General features: G+C 35.7%; 1 protein-coding gene across 9 annotated transcripts in view; it reads left to right on the top strand.

Moving 5' to 3' along the window:
* Kiaa0825 (KIAA0825 ortholog) overlaps positions 1–14,559 on the top strand; it is a 485,775-nt gene that overhangs the window by 42,807 nt on the left and 428,409 nt on the right. For 7 of the 9 annotated variants that reach the window (XM_029561732.1, XM_029561736.1, XM_029561737.1 and 4 more), the window contains one exon: positions 5,674–5,735. The exons of 1 other annotated variant lie outside the window; for it this stretch is intronic. The gene's annotated coding sequence lies outside the window, so the exon portion shown is untranslated. Of the gene's footprint in view, positions 1–2,141; positions 2,308–5,673; positions 5,736–14,559 lie in introns of all 9 variants that reach the window. One more of the 9 variants, XM_029561734.1, reaches the window with a different exon arrangement.

Here is a 14,559-nt window from a genome sequence, read left to right on the forward strand (position 1 = left end):
GCTATCTTAACTTTTAAAACAGAATCCTTTAAAATGTAATTGCTGTCTCAAAAGCTGTTTTTGATTACTCCCAGTTGATGCTTAATATACTGCCTCTTAAAGGCATTCCATGACTCAAGTTTTATTACTAATGCAGTTATACTTTTTTTTTTTTTTTTGGTTTTTTTGAGACAGGATCTCCCTCTAGCCCCAGCTGGCCTAGAACTCACTTTGTAGACTAGGCTGGCCTTGAACTCATAGAGATCTGCCTGCCTCTGCCTCCCAAGTGCTGGGGATTAGAGGTGTGTTCCACCACACTCCACCTTCAGTTGTACTTTTCTAAAGTAATAATTATGTTGTACTGAAAATGCATTAGTAAGCCATTATCCTCATAACTTATAGCACTATTTGCTCTAATATCAAAATATATAATAATTTTGTGACTTTGAAATCGTGTGATGTCTGAGTAACCAAGAATAATAAAAATTCATTTTTATGTTATCTTGACTCATTGTTCTATTAAAGCCAGAAATGGCTAGGGATTGTATATTGAAGAGTAAAAAGACTTAGTAAAATGAAAACATTTTCTAGGACAAGAAATGCATTGAAAAATAAAGCAATGTCAGTTTGGGTGACTAAGTCATATGAGAATTAATTCTGTTTGATTGTCAAGCTACACTGTGTTTTCTGACTGACCCTGTCTATTGCTACTTTATATGTACCGTATATAAATCATTTGTAGAGATTTACAGTGCAATATTTTATATTTTAAAAGAATGACTTTTCATGACTGTAATATTCTTATATGAATACTTAACCAGGCTTATATTTATTTTTGACCATATGTTGTAATCAGTACTTCTGTAATTATTAGCAGAAAGCATAACAGTTTATGAAGGAAAATGCAATATATGGATAAGAGTTAAGAAAATATGTTGAATGGAATAATGACCTTCTTGTTTCTTAATATAAGATTGAAATATATAGTGTTTTAAATGTCTCAACAAATTGAGATTCATTTGAATCTTTTTCAGTGTTTGGAGGCACTGTTTTAAGTTGAATCTTAAAAATTTCAACTTCTACTAGTTAAGAAAAAGAAAGAAACTTGTGATGATTCTGTAATATCATTGAGGATGATCTAGCCTTTAAAGGAAGTTTTTTTAAAAATTTTTTTTGCGATTGTATAGGTTTTACAGTAAAGGACATTTACAATAGTTCTAGACTAGAGAAAGCTGAATATATGTGTAGGAGAAAAATGAACACATATGAGATCAAAAATTTTTTTGAAAGCCTGAGTCTATGGTTCTTTCTAGTACTATGATTCTCTTTGAAGTGGTCTGAATCCCAGGCTGTCCACTTCCTGTTACACTGAACAAGTCATGCACATTTCTACACCTCATTTTGCACATCTTTAATCTGGGTATTATAATAGAACCTATGCCCTAGGATTATGTTAAAATTAGATGGGTTCATCTGTATGAAATACTCAGAACAATGCCTGACCCATTTAAGAGCTACATAATTCAGCTGTTATCATTATTATTTCATCATCAAAACTTTAATCTACTTTTTCCATAAGTTTATTGAGTGACATAAAACTTTCAATATTTAGTAAAAACTAAAATTTTGAATTCTAAATATTGCCAGGACTTTGTGAATATAGGAAGAATTCTTTGTGACTGAATGGTAAAGTAAAAAAAATAACCAGACCAGAACTAAAGGCTGGCCCAAGTTTAAGCATGACAACCTGGTCTAATTTTATCAAACCAGTAACACAAACCAAAAAACAATGCAAAGAACAGGATCAGTCTACTGATTCTGGCTCTAATGATATTTGAAGGTAGTGTAGTGCAACATTTGAAAAGTGTTCAATTGTCTATGGAACAAGTATTTTCAATCAGTCACAACACATCATGCACTACCATGTCATTAACAGTCTTTATTCTGTTGTAGACACTGATACTGAATGGTAGGACTTCATATCAACCAGATACAGAGAAAAGTTCGCTTCACAGTCTGACTACAGGACTTAAAAGGCCTGTGAATCTTCTCACTGTGCTTTTCTCCAGAGGATAAATTCTAAGACTGTCATGTTTATCCTTTTTGTTCCCCTCAGTTTCAGTTTGGATTCTTTCCAATGGTTTGTTTTTCTATCTTTCAAGCCTTTTAAACCAAGCATTGGGAGCTGGCTCAGCAGTTAAGAACACTGGCTGCTCTTGCAGAAGACCAGGGTTCGGCTCCCAACATGGCGACTGATAACCATCTGTGACTTCAGTTCCATGTGATCCAACGCCCTTTTCTGACCTCCACAAGCATTGCATGACAGAGGTATACTTGCATGCAGGCAATACACTCAATGCACATAAAATAAAAATAAATAATAAAAATATTTTTAAAAGCCAATTATTCATTGCCATAAGAAAAGTGACAATTTGGACTTTTATAGAGGAAACAAAAGAAAGACAAAGAAAGAATTCTTATCATTGTATGAGTTTGAATAAAAAAGACTGTATCCTGGAGAGGTATTTATTATTTTAAAACATGGTAAAGAGCAAATGAGATTCAAGATTATTCTGGGACTTCCTTTAGATCACAAGTAGTGCTTTCCATTGTTTCATTACAACATTTTCTGGGCATGTTTGTGATATGTTCATATTTTCAATAGTCGCTGTTTTGCAAATTTATAACTCAACTGTTATAATTTTCCCAGGGCTAAGGCTTGATCTACAGATATTTGGCTTAATTAATTCTTCATGCATAACTCTAATAATTTAAAAAGATAATAGTTAATATTAGATTGACTAATAATACTTGTTTGAAATAATAAGCACTACTATTTTAGTCTTAGAGAAAATGGTCATAACACAAATGAAAATTTAAAAGCAGTATTATAGAGTGACAATTTAAAATTTATTGTACTTTGGAAAAGTTATAGTTCTCATTTTCCATTGATCATTCATTACCATAGAGGCTTCATTCTTTTTTATATCAAATTACTGTTATCTCCCTGATGACAAGCCAATAAGTACAGGAGCATTAATATTCTATAATACAGTATAATATAATATGTAATATAAAGCACCATCATAATCTCTAGCCTCTTTTTCCTTCTTCCTAAATTTTATTATTTTTAATTAATTAATTTATTTTTATGTGGATGACTGTTATTCCTGAATGTATGTTAAGTGCGCTCATGTTGTACAATACCCGTGGAGGACAGAAGAGGACATCAGATCCCCTGGAACTGGAGTTCCAAATGGTTGATAAATGCCTTGTGAGTGCTGGGATTTGAATCTGGGTCTTATGCAAAAGCAGCCACTGAACCATCTAACCCTTCCTTCTTAATTTTTTTTTTTTAGGTGGTTTTACCTTTCTGAAATACCACTGAAGTATTTGCTAAGCAACTTAGGTCCCTTGGTAATTTACTCTCCTTTTGGTGGGGTCATAGTTACCTTTTACTTAGAAAATAGTAGTGATTAGAAATTGGTTTCTGGGTCCACTTTAAAACATGCTGAATAATTGTCATCCTAATGTGGAAACTTCCCCATCCAAACATTACCATTGTCTACCGCAGTTCATCCTCCTGCATTTCTCACGTTGATTCTGTGCATACCTGTTCACTCAGGCCACACTCCCACTGTAGTATTCACATGTTATGTTTTCATTTATCCTATCATAAACAGTTTAAACTTGCTGCCTCAAGGTTGAGACCCTTGCTTCACTTGTCCTTCATTGCCTTTTTATTGATTATTTTCCATACTGAACTTAGGTAGAAATAAAACTCATGCAACCTTATAGATAAGGGAATCCAAATCATTTTCAGCATCTCTTCTATATATCAAACAATTTTCAGTTCATTGTATTTTACCTCAGAACTGGTTTCAATAAGGAATATAAACGCACAGTTAATTTCAAAATTATACAAAAGAACAATTTTTTCTTTTATAAATGCAATTAACACAAAATAACATAGGAAGTTTAACAAAATGATCATAGTCCAGATATATTTGGTAACTGTATAAACCGATAATTTTGAATTAAAATTTAGAAAAAAAATTAAAAACAGTTTGGTAGAAGAAAAGTGAGAAAGATGTTTCATATGAAGAACATATAAAATATAAAATATAAATTTAGAACTTTCTAAGAGTAAGAATAATTTTAAAGACTTTTTATTGATTGTGTATGAAATAAGTATTGTAAAAATATAGTAAGCTTCTAAGTACAAATAAATAATCCATAGTCTGTTATATAATCCATAGTCTGGAATATCTGTTAGCATTTTGATTAATATATTTCTACAAAACTATGAGGGGATTTGCGTGTGGGTATGGATTTTGGCATCTTTAATTACCATGCAAAGTAATGTTTCATTATGGCATTTTTGTAATACTTTTGTTTTGATTCATCCTCCTTCCCCAATTCTTCTTTCTCATCTTCATGCCTACCAACCTTCTCTTGTACCCGACTCTTCTGATTAGCTTTAACTGTGTATTTGACACAACCTAGAAGTCACCTGAGAAGAGAGCCTCAGTTGAGGCATTTCCTAGTTCAAAATGCCCTATGAGCATGTCTTGATGGGACTTTTCTTAATTCTTAATTGATATAGGAGGGACCAGCCCACTATGGACCATTCCCTGGGAAGGTGGTCCTGGGTTACATAAGGAAGGTAGCTGAGCTTGAACGTGTAAAGCCATCAAGCAGCATTTTCTCTAGTGTCTGCTGTTCTTCTTTGACTGTGAGTGAGTTCTCTCCTTAGAAAATGTTGTATGGAATGACAAGTAGGCCTGTCTTCAAGTTCCTACTTGAGTTCTTGCCTTTCTTCCCCTAAGTTGCTTTTGGTCATGATCTTTTATTAATTATCAACCAAAAGGAAATGAAGTACCTTCCACGTCCAGTGTGACTTTTCTGTTTTCCTGTTACATGTATTGTGTCATCCTCCCTCTCTATCCTTACAACATCATTTTTCCTTCTCATGGTCCCTTTATTGTTTCATGACCTATATCCCCACCCCCCCAACTGACTCTCTCTCTCTCTCTCTCTCTCTCTCTCTGTCATCTATCTATCATCTATCTATCATCTATCTATATCTATATCTATATCATCTATCATGAATCTATATCTATCATCTATCTTCTAATATATCATCTATCTATATATCATCTATATCTATCTGTCTGTCTGTCTATCTATCTATCTATCTATCTATCTATCTATGTATATATCTTCCTACCTATCTACCATCTATCTATCTATCTAAATGAATCCACATATGAGAAAATATCCATGGTATTCATCTTACTCAGTTTGGGTTATGTTGTTTAATATAGTAATTTTCAGATTAACCCAAATTTCACAGTTTCATTTTTCTGTACATCTGAATAAAATTCCATTGTATAATATAGCTGTATTTTCACTTTCTATTCATCTGTTGGTGGACATGCAGGCTTGTTCCATTTCTTAGCCATTAGGAATAGTGCAGCAATAAACAGAGATGTGCAAGTATCTTATTAGTAGGATACAGAGTCCTTTGAGTATGTATGCAAGTATGGTATAGCTGGGTCATATGGCAGTTCTACTTCTGTCTTATTAGAAAGTTCCACACAGATTTCAATAGTGGCTATATCAGTTCACATTTCCCACTGTAATATAAGTGAATAAGCATTTCTTTTTCTTTTTCTTCTTTTTCATTTTTAGCAGTCCACACAGCTTATTCAGCAATGTAACAGAAGAGACCCTCCAACCATGATGGATATAAGGTAGGTATGAGTGGATCAGAGTACATTCTTTCTTCATACAAACAAAAACTTAAGGTCTCCCATGTGGAAAGTAGGATTTCTTGCCTATCAACAGCCATTCATTCATTCCCACTTCCTCCTCCCTAAAATGATCCCAGTTTTATCAGTGGAAGCAATGTGCCCATCAGGGCAAGTCCAGCTCTTCTCCTTTGCCAAGCTTTTTTCACTCTTGTGTGTGCACCAATACCTGCTAATGAGGTGCTTTAAAAGTTTAAAAAAATCTGCTGAGACTTTTCAGAAAGATTTTACTCCCAAATAAGATTTGAAAGAAGAAAGCCTCTTTCCCCTACTTCCAACCTTTGTTTGCAATTGAAATGTCTTGTACAACAACAAACTGTATTGTACTCACTGAGGAAACATCCACAAGGACAAAAAGCAAACATTATAAGGACCCCAGGGGAGGAAGGATAAAGACCCTGGCTCCTGGATAATATTGTTCTTTGCTACACACCTACAGGATAACCTAGAATCTTTTATTTTATTTATTTTTATGTATTTTGCCTGTATGTAAGTGTACCATGTGTTCAATGCCCACAGAGGCCAGAAGAGGAGCTGGAACTGGAGTTACTGCGGGTTATGAGCCACCATGTGGGTGCTGGGAACTGAGCACAGGTCTATGCAAGAGCAGCCAGTGCTTGTAACCATTGAGCCACCTCTCCCAGCACCTTCCCCCCCCCACCTCAAAAAAAAAGGAATAAAAAAGAATAAGAAAAATAATGGGAAAGATAAAACAGACAGAAATGAGTGATTTTTCATTATTATTCGTTTTCCCTGGGCTATTAGCACAAAATGCTCAAAAGTCTCCATGATTTTGACTATTATTGAAGTTACTTGCTTTGGCCAAGTTTTTTTGTTTAAGGTTTTGTCTGTTCTGGACAAGGTTAATTGCAATGCAGGATTAAAATTCTGGAGTCATGTATCCTTTTTCTAACCAGCAGAGGACCTAGAAGAAATGGATCGCAAGCTTTTTTAAAGGTCTACCTGGTGAGATTTTGAGGTGCCCACTCAAGTGGGAAAGACCAAGGCAGAACAACCCTTCTATTAGCAGGATTATCAGGATAACATTCAGGGCAATAATCAGCTCTGTTAATACAGTCTAAGACTACTTGGTACCATTCATTTTCAACAAGTTAAGTTTGGTATTACCAATGCTCTAGTTCTAAACTGGGGAACCACTGTTGCCCACAATCAGGGCAATGTGAATTATTGGAGAGAATCTGGACTTAGAAAGACAACAAAAAGAACAAGAAATGTAACAGAAAGAAGCAACAATGGCAAAGATAGAAAGAAATAATCGTCCTGTTCCAGGTTTTGTTTTCTCAGTTCAACCAATATTACTTGAAGAGTGTTAAATTTGGTTTGCATGTCAGTGCAATTCTTCAAGATTTTGTTGTCTGTTTTCACTCAATTGCAACTCAGTCTCTGCACTCAGGGGCCAATCTAGTCTACAATTTTACCAGTCACTTACTAACAGCACAGATCTCAGAATAGGTCCTTCAGTTCCCAGCTTCTCAAGGGAAGACAGGCTGTAGGCTAACATGGTTATCTTGTGCATTATCAGCTGGTGGTGGAGTCACACAGAGGCACTTGGCTTACTCTGCTTTGTTGTTAAGGTTATTATGCTTGGTGAAACAGAGGAGCTGACAAGTCCAATAAATCTTTTGTTGGCACTGGCACTCTTGCCATTGTAATACACATACCCAAGTCTTAAGACCTTGGCACTTCACAGCAATATAGTGGGGTCAGGAAAACTGGTAGAGTCCTCTTGAGTTTGGATTCAATGAAATCAGTCTTAGAAGGACCTTAATCTTGTTTTCTGTCTGTGCTGTAGGGAGGTGTATGTGGAGGTGTGGAGGGAACCTTTTCCAAAGACAAAGTTGTAGCACATAAGTAGCATGTTTGCTAAATAGCAGCAGACCTTGAAAAAAGAATAACTATTATTCTGACCTACTATTTAAAATTTACAACTGTAGAAGGGAATGATGGTGCACTGCTTTAATCCCAGAGCTCAGGAGGCAGAGGCAGGCGAATCTCTGAGATCCAGCATTTCTTTTTTCCCACATCTTTCTAACATTTGTTCTATTTGTTTTCTTGATGATGGCCATTGCAGCTGATGAGATAGAATCTCAAGGTAGTATTAGTTTGCATTTTCTTGACTAAGGATGTTGAATATGTTTAAACAAATTTTTTTTTAGCAACTTGTATTTCTTCGAGAGCTAGCTATTCAGGTCATTAGTACATTTCTTGATTAGCAGGAGATTTTTGGTGTCTAAATATTGCAATTCTTTATATATTCTAAGTAGTAATCCCCTTGTCTCAAGTATCACTGGTAAAGATTTTCTCCTATTCTATAGTCTTTCTCTTCACTCTGTTGATAGTTTTCATTTGCTCTGCAGAAACTTTTTTGGTCTTTTTAAAAATTATTTATTTAATAACCACATACTTTAGAAGAAGCATTTCATTACATCAGCATTGACATATTCAATAACAATTTTCTGAGCTAGACTGCATCTTTTACAAAATTGGCTGTACATTTTTAGGTTTAGAGTTGAATTATTACAGTTATACAATAGTGTACTCAGTATAAACCCTACAAGACATAAAATTAAATGAGGTTTTAATCTTTAAAAAGGATCTCCATTTCATTATTAAAATACAAAGTTTCATGCAGAAAACTTCATTTTTAATGCGATTGACATTAAGATGTTTGCACATGCATTTCTAATTTCTATATATCAGATTATTACTAGTCACAGTCTGTTACTTTCTGAGCTCCTTGGCATTGAGAATGGATATAAAGTCATGAGGTAGATGTCAATGATAATGTTTTTCACATCTACTAATTATTAAGGAGCATTGGTAACGGTTTAGTTCATTCGCTCACTTTTTAAAAATTATTTATTTAATAATCACATACTTAGAAGAAGCATTTCATTACGACAGCATTGACATAGTCGATAACAATTTCCAGAGCTAAGATGCATGTCTTTCAAAAGTGGGTGCAAGTTTCTAGGTTTACAATTGAATTAATACAGTTATATATTATTAAATTCAGTATAAGCCCTGTAAAGACATAAAATTCTATGAGTTTTAAACCTTTAAAAAAGATCTCCATTTCATTTTAGAATACATTGTTCCTTGCAGAAAGACTCACTGTTTTTGCTACTAACACTGAGATGTTGGTGCTTGCATATCTAATCTTATGTATCTGATTATTACTAGTCATAATCAGTTGTACTTGGAACCTTGGGGACTGTGTATGTCTATAAAGTCATCGGGCAGATTTCGGTGATATTGTTTATTACCTCTACTAGTTATCATGATGTAAATTTCCATGCTTCCTCCTTAAATATAATACATTTTTTAAAATATGTGTTGATTTTTTTTTGTGTGTGTATATCACACAGAACATCCCAAACCATCTTATTCAACTATATACCCACTGCCCAGATGGCACCCTCCCATAGCCTCTCCCCCCCCACTAGAGCCCTTATGCTCCGATATCCCTGCTAGTGTCTGCTGTGTTGTTGGCAACCCCCAGCCATTCCCCACTACTTGCCCTTCTGGTGAACCTAGTCAACCTATCTAGAGGTCCTTCTTTTAGGAGGGACAGCTGTTCCTCATCTAGCAGTAATCAGTTGTCAATATTCCTTTAGTTAAGATTGGGGTCTGCTGTTCAATTTCCCAGTTCTATGCTGGGTTACTATCTGGGAGTCCCTTTGGCCACCCTGGCCATTAACTCAAAAGAAGGTAATGCCTTTCTGGCATGGTTACTGGTTATGTAGCCTTTAGCTATGAATATGGACTCTTAAGAAATTATATTGGCCCCTTTAATCTTTGGTTATATTTTCCTTTTGAGTGTATAAGGCCATACAGTTGGTCTAGATAAACCAATTTACTTTTACTCTTAAGGTCATTTGAGGATCTGTTCCCTTATTTTTACTCTTAAGGCCATTTGAGGATCTGTTCTGCAGGGGTCACATGGGCTTAGGAGGACCCCCTTGGCTCCTTTCTTTTACCAGTTCCACCTATGTGAAGATAAGTCAAAGGTCCTGCTCGACCATGGTTGGCTTCACTTGGAAGCACGGAGGAAATGATTCCCTGTATTGACCCTCCTCTTTGTAGACTGGACACTGGTTCAAGTCTATCTGGTAGGATCTCCTCAGCTTCCTTGATCAAGCAGATAGGTAACCCACCACCATTATAGGACATTTTGAGAGATGCACATAGTCCCCTGGAACTAGTTGACCTAGGAGGGCAAGGAGCAAAAAGTGTCCTTTATATCCCTCTGACCAAATTATTATAGGCCTCAAAGTATGCCTGTTCAACACCCACGAAGGTTAGTTCCACCAAACTAGTACTTTTAATTACTGTGTGCCATGTAGATAAATCTTACTGTAGATAAACCACATTTTCATTATCTACTTGTCAATTGAAGGACACTTAGGTTGCTTCCATCTCTTAGCTATTGTGAAAAGAGCAACAACAAACATGGATGTACAAGTATCTCTGCAATGGGATGAGTTCTTTGGGTATATACCAAGGAGTGGTATAACTGGGTCAAATGGTAGGTTCATTTGTAGTTTTTTTAAGAGTTCTCCACACTGCTTTCCATAGGGGTTGAACCAGTTTGCAGCCCCACCATCAGTGGTTGAGTGTTCCCCTTTCCCCACATGCTCTCCAATATTTGGTATCATTTGTTCTCTTGATCTTATCCAGTCTGAGTGGGGTTAGATGAAATCTTAAAGTTGTTTTAATTTGCATTTCCCAAAGACCAGTTGTTCTCAGATAAACCTTACTTAGACATCTATTTCTTGATCTGCTATGTATAATTTGTCCATAGGTTATACGAGTAATATGGGTCTCTCTGGTTTTCAAAACGAGATAGGCATTATTTATCTCTCACATTGTCTCACCCCTCCATCATGGTTTTCCCACTGAAGGTGCCCCCGTTCCCCCTATTTCTCCCTTACTAATACCCTTCTCCTATGGTCCTACCTCTCTTGATCTCCTTCTTTCCCTTTTATCCCCTAGGTTCCTTGTATACCCTTCTCTCCCCCCTCCCTTAAACTAACCCAATTTTTATCCATGTTTCCCTTAGTAATGCCTGTTTTGTACTGTTCTTCTCTTTCAGGTTCTTTCTTTTCCGTTACCTCCCTGTTTCCATTATCTTGGTTCCTGTAGTTATGTCTGGTTACATACTCACTTATCAGAGTCTGGTTCTAGGATCCACATATGAGGGAGAGCATATGCTGATTTTTTTCTGAGTCTGTGTTACCTCACTTAATATAACAGTCTCTCATTCCATCCATTTACCTGCACATTTCATGATTTCATCTTTTTTAATGCTTAGTTAAACTCCATCGTATAAATGAACCACATTTTCATTATCCACTCGTCAATTGAGGGACACTTAGGTTGCTTCCATCTCTTAGCTGTTTGGAAAGAGCAGCAACAAATTTGGATATACAAGTGTCTCTGCAATAGGATGAGTTCTTTGGGTATATGCCAAGGTGTGGTATAACTGGGTCAAATGGTAGGTTCATTTGTAGTTTTTAAAGAGTTCTCCACACTGCTTTCCATAGGGGTTGAACCAGTTTGCAGCCCCACCAGCAGTGGATGAGTGTTCCCTTTTCCCCACATCCTCTCCAACATTTGGTATCATTTGTTTTCTTGATCTTAGCCAGTCTGACTGGGGTAAAATGAAATCTTAAAGTGGTTTTAATTTGTATTTCCCTAATTACTAGTGATGATGAACATCTTTTAAGATGTTTCATAGCCATCTTTACTTCTTCTTTTGAGAACTCTGTTCAGCTCCTTAGCCCATCTTTTAATTGGGTTTTCTTGACTTGGTTCTCTGTTTTTTGAGTTCATTATATATTCTGGTTATTAAACCTCTCTCAGATGTGTTGCTGGTGAAGATTTTCTCCCATTCTGTGGGTTTTCTGTTTGCTTCCTTGGTTCCCTCATTTGATGTACAAAAGCTTTTTAGTTTAATGAGGTCTCATTTGTTATTTCTTGACCTTGTCTCCTGAGCAATTGATGTCCAGTTTAGGAAATCCTTTCCTATACCTATATCTTGTAGGTTTTACCCAATGTTTTCTTCTAATAGTTTCAGAGTTTCAGGCTTTACATTGAGGTCTTTGATCCGTTTGGAATTGACTTTCTTGCAGGGTGAAAGGGGTTTAGTTTCATTCTTCTAGAAGTTGAGATCCAGTTTTGCCAGCACCATTTGCTGAACATGCTGTCTTTCCTCCAGTGAATATTCCTGGCCCCTTTGTCAAATATCCGGTGGCTGAAATTGCATTTACTCATTTTTTGGGTCTTCAATTTTGTTCCATTGAACTATGGGTCTATTTTTGTGCCAGTACCATGTTGTTTTTATGACTATAACTCTGTAATACAGCTTAAAATCTGGTATAGTAATTCCCCGGGCATTGCTCTTAGTGCTTTTAGTTTTGGCTATCAGAGGTCTTTTGTGCTACCATATGAATGTTAGGATAGTTTTTTCCAATTTTGTGAGAAATGTCATGGGGCTTTTGATTGGCATTGCGTTGAATCTATAAATGACTTTTTGTAGGATGGTCATTTTCACAATATTAATTCTTCCAATCCATGAACATGGGAGGCCCTTCCATCTTCTGATGTCTTCCTCAATTTCTTCTTTAAAGAGTTAAAATTTTCTTTGTAGAGCTCTTTCATATCTTTAGTCAGGTTTATTCCGAGATATTTTATTTTATTTTTTTGCAGCTATTGTGAACAGAAGTGTTCCCATGTGCTCTTTCTCTGATTGCTTGTTATTGGTATATAGAAAGGCTATAGACTTTTGTAGGTTAATTTTGTAACCTGCTACTCTACTGAATGTGTTAATTATCTCTAGGAGTTTTCTGGTGTAATTTTTGGCATCTCTTAGATATAATATCATATCGTCTGAAAAAAAGGATAATTTGATCTCTTCTTTTCCAATTATTGCTCCTTTAATTTCCTGCTCTTCTCTTATTGCTCTTGTAAGAGTTTCAAGCACTACATTAAAGAGAAGTGGAGTCAGTGGACAGCCTTATCTGTTTACTGATTTCAATGAAAATGCTTTCAGTTTTTCTCCATTTAGAATGATGTTGGCTGTGGGTTTGTTATATATGGCTTTAATTATGTAGAGGTATGTTCCCTCAGTCCAGTTCTCTCTAGGACTTTGAACATAAATGCATAATTGAATTTTGTCAAAGGCCTTCTCTGCATCTATTGAGATAACCATGTGTCTCTTGTCTTTGAGCCCATTTGTATGATTTATGACATTTATTGACTTATGTATCTTAAACCATCCCTGCATCTCTGGGATAAAGCTGACTTGTTCATGGTGGATGATCTTTTCGATGTGTCTGTATGCAGTTTGCAAGTACTTTGTTGAGAATTTTTGCATCTATGTTCATTAAGGATGTGGGTGTATAGTTTTCTTTTTTGGTTGTATCTTTACCTGGCTTTGGTATGAGTGTGATGCTGGCTTCATAGAAGGAATTTGGAAGTTCTCCCTCTATTTCTGTCTTTCTGAATAAATTAAGCAGTATTGGATCTAGATCTTCTTTAAATGTCTGATAGACTTCTGCTGTAAATCCATCTGGTCATGGGCTTTTTTTAGTCAGGAGGTTTTGTATTACTGTTTCAATTTCTTTTTGTGATATGGGTCTGTTTAAGCTGTTAATATCTTCTTGGTTTAGTTTTGGTGGTTCCCATGCCTTTAGCTATCCATCCATTTCTTTTAGGTTTTCAAATTTAGTAGCATAAAGGTTTGTAAAGTATTCCCTTATAATGTTTTGTATCTTCCTGGTGTCTGTTGTGAGGTTTCCCCTTTCATCTCTGATTTTGTTGATTTGGAGGTGCTCTTTCTTTTGGTTAATTGGGCTAGCGGTCTGTCAATCTTGTTTATCTTTTCAAAGAACCAGCTCTTGGAATTGTTTATTCTTTGTATTGTTTTCTTTGTTTCAATTTCATTAACTTCTGCCCTGATTTTTGTTATTTCTTCTTGTTTGTTTGGTTTGGGTTTTGTTTGCTGTTGCTTTTCAAGTGTATTGAGTTGCAATGTTAAGTCATTTATTTGTGTTTTTTTCTGATTTTTTGATGGAGGAGCTTAGAGCTATAAACTTCCCTCTAAGGGCCGCTTTCAGCGTATCCCAGAGGTTTTGTTGTGTTGTATTGTCCTTTTCATTTAATTGCAGGAATACTTTTATTTCTTTCTTAATTTCTCTTTTGACCCATTCATCATTCAGGAGTGTGTTGTTTAATCTCCATGTGTTCATGTGGTGATTAGGTCTTCTTCAGTGTTGAATGTAAGCTTTATTGCATTGTGGTCTGATAGAATGCATGGAATTATTTCAATCTTTTTTAATTTGTTGAGGTTTGTTTTCTGCCCTCGTATTTGATCAATTTTGGACAAGGTTCCATGGGGTGCTGTGTAGCAAGTATGTCCTTTGGTTCTTGGGTGGAATACTCAGTAGATGTCTGTTAAGTATGTCTGTTATATGGTATTGTTGAATTCAGATGTCTCTCTGTTAACTCTCTGCCCTGTTGTCCTATCTAATGGAGACAGTAGGGTAATGAAGTCCCCTACTATTAATGAGTTAGAATTAATCTGGGTCTTAAAGTCCTGTAGTATTGTTTTTATGAAGTTGGGTGCACCAGAATTTGGTGAATATATGTTCATGATTATAACATCTTCTTGGCTTATTGTTCCTTTGATCAGAATGAAGTGGCCCTCTTTATCTCTTCTTATTAGTTTTAGTTTAAAGTCTAA

The sequence above is a fragment of the Nannospalax galili genome, unplaced genomic scaffold (assembly GCF_000622305.1).
Source record: "Nannospalax galili isolate Female #2095 unplaced genomic scaffold, S.galili_v1.0 scaffold173, whole genome shotgun sequence".
In the NCBI taxonomy this organism is placed as follows: Eukaryota; Metazoa; Chordata; class Mammalia; order Rodentia; family Spalacidae; genus Nannospalax; species Nannospalax galili.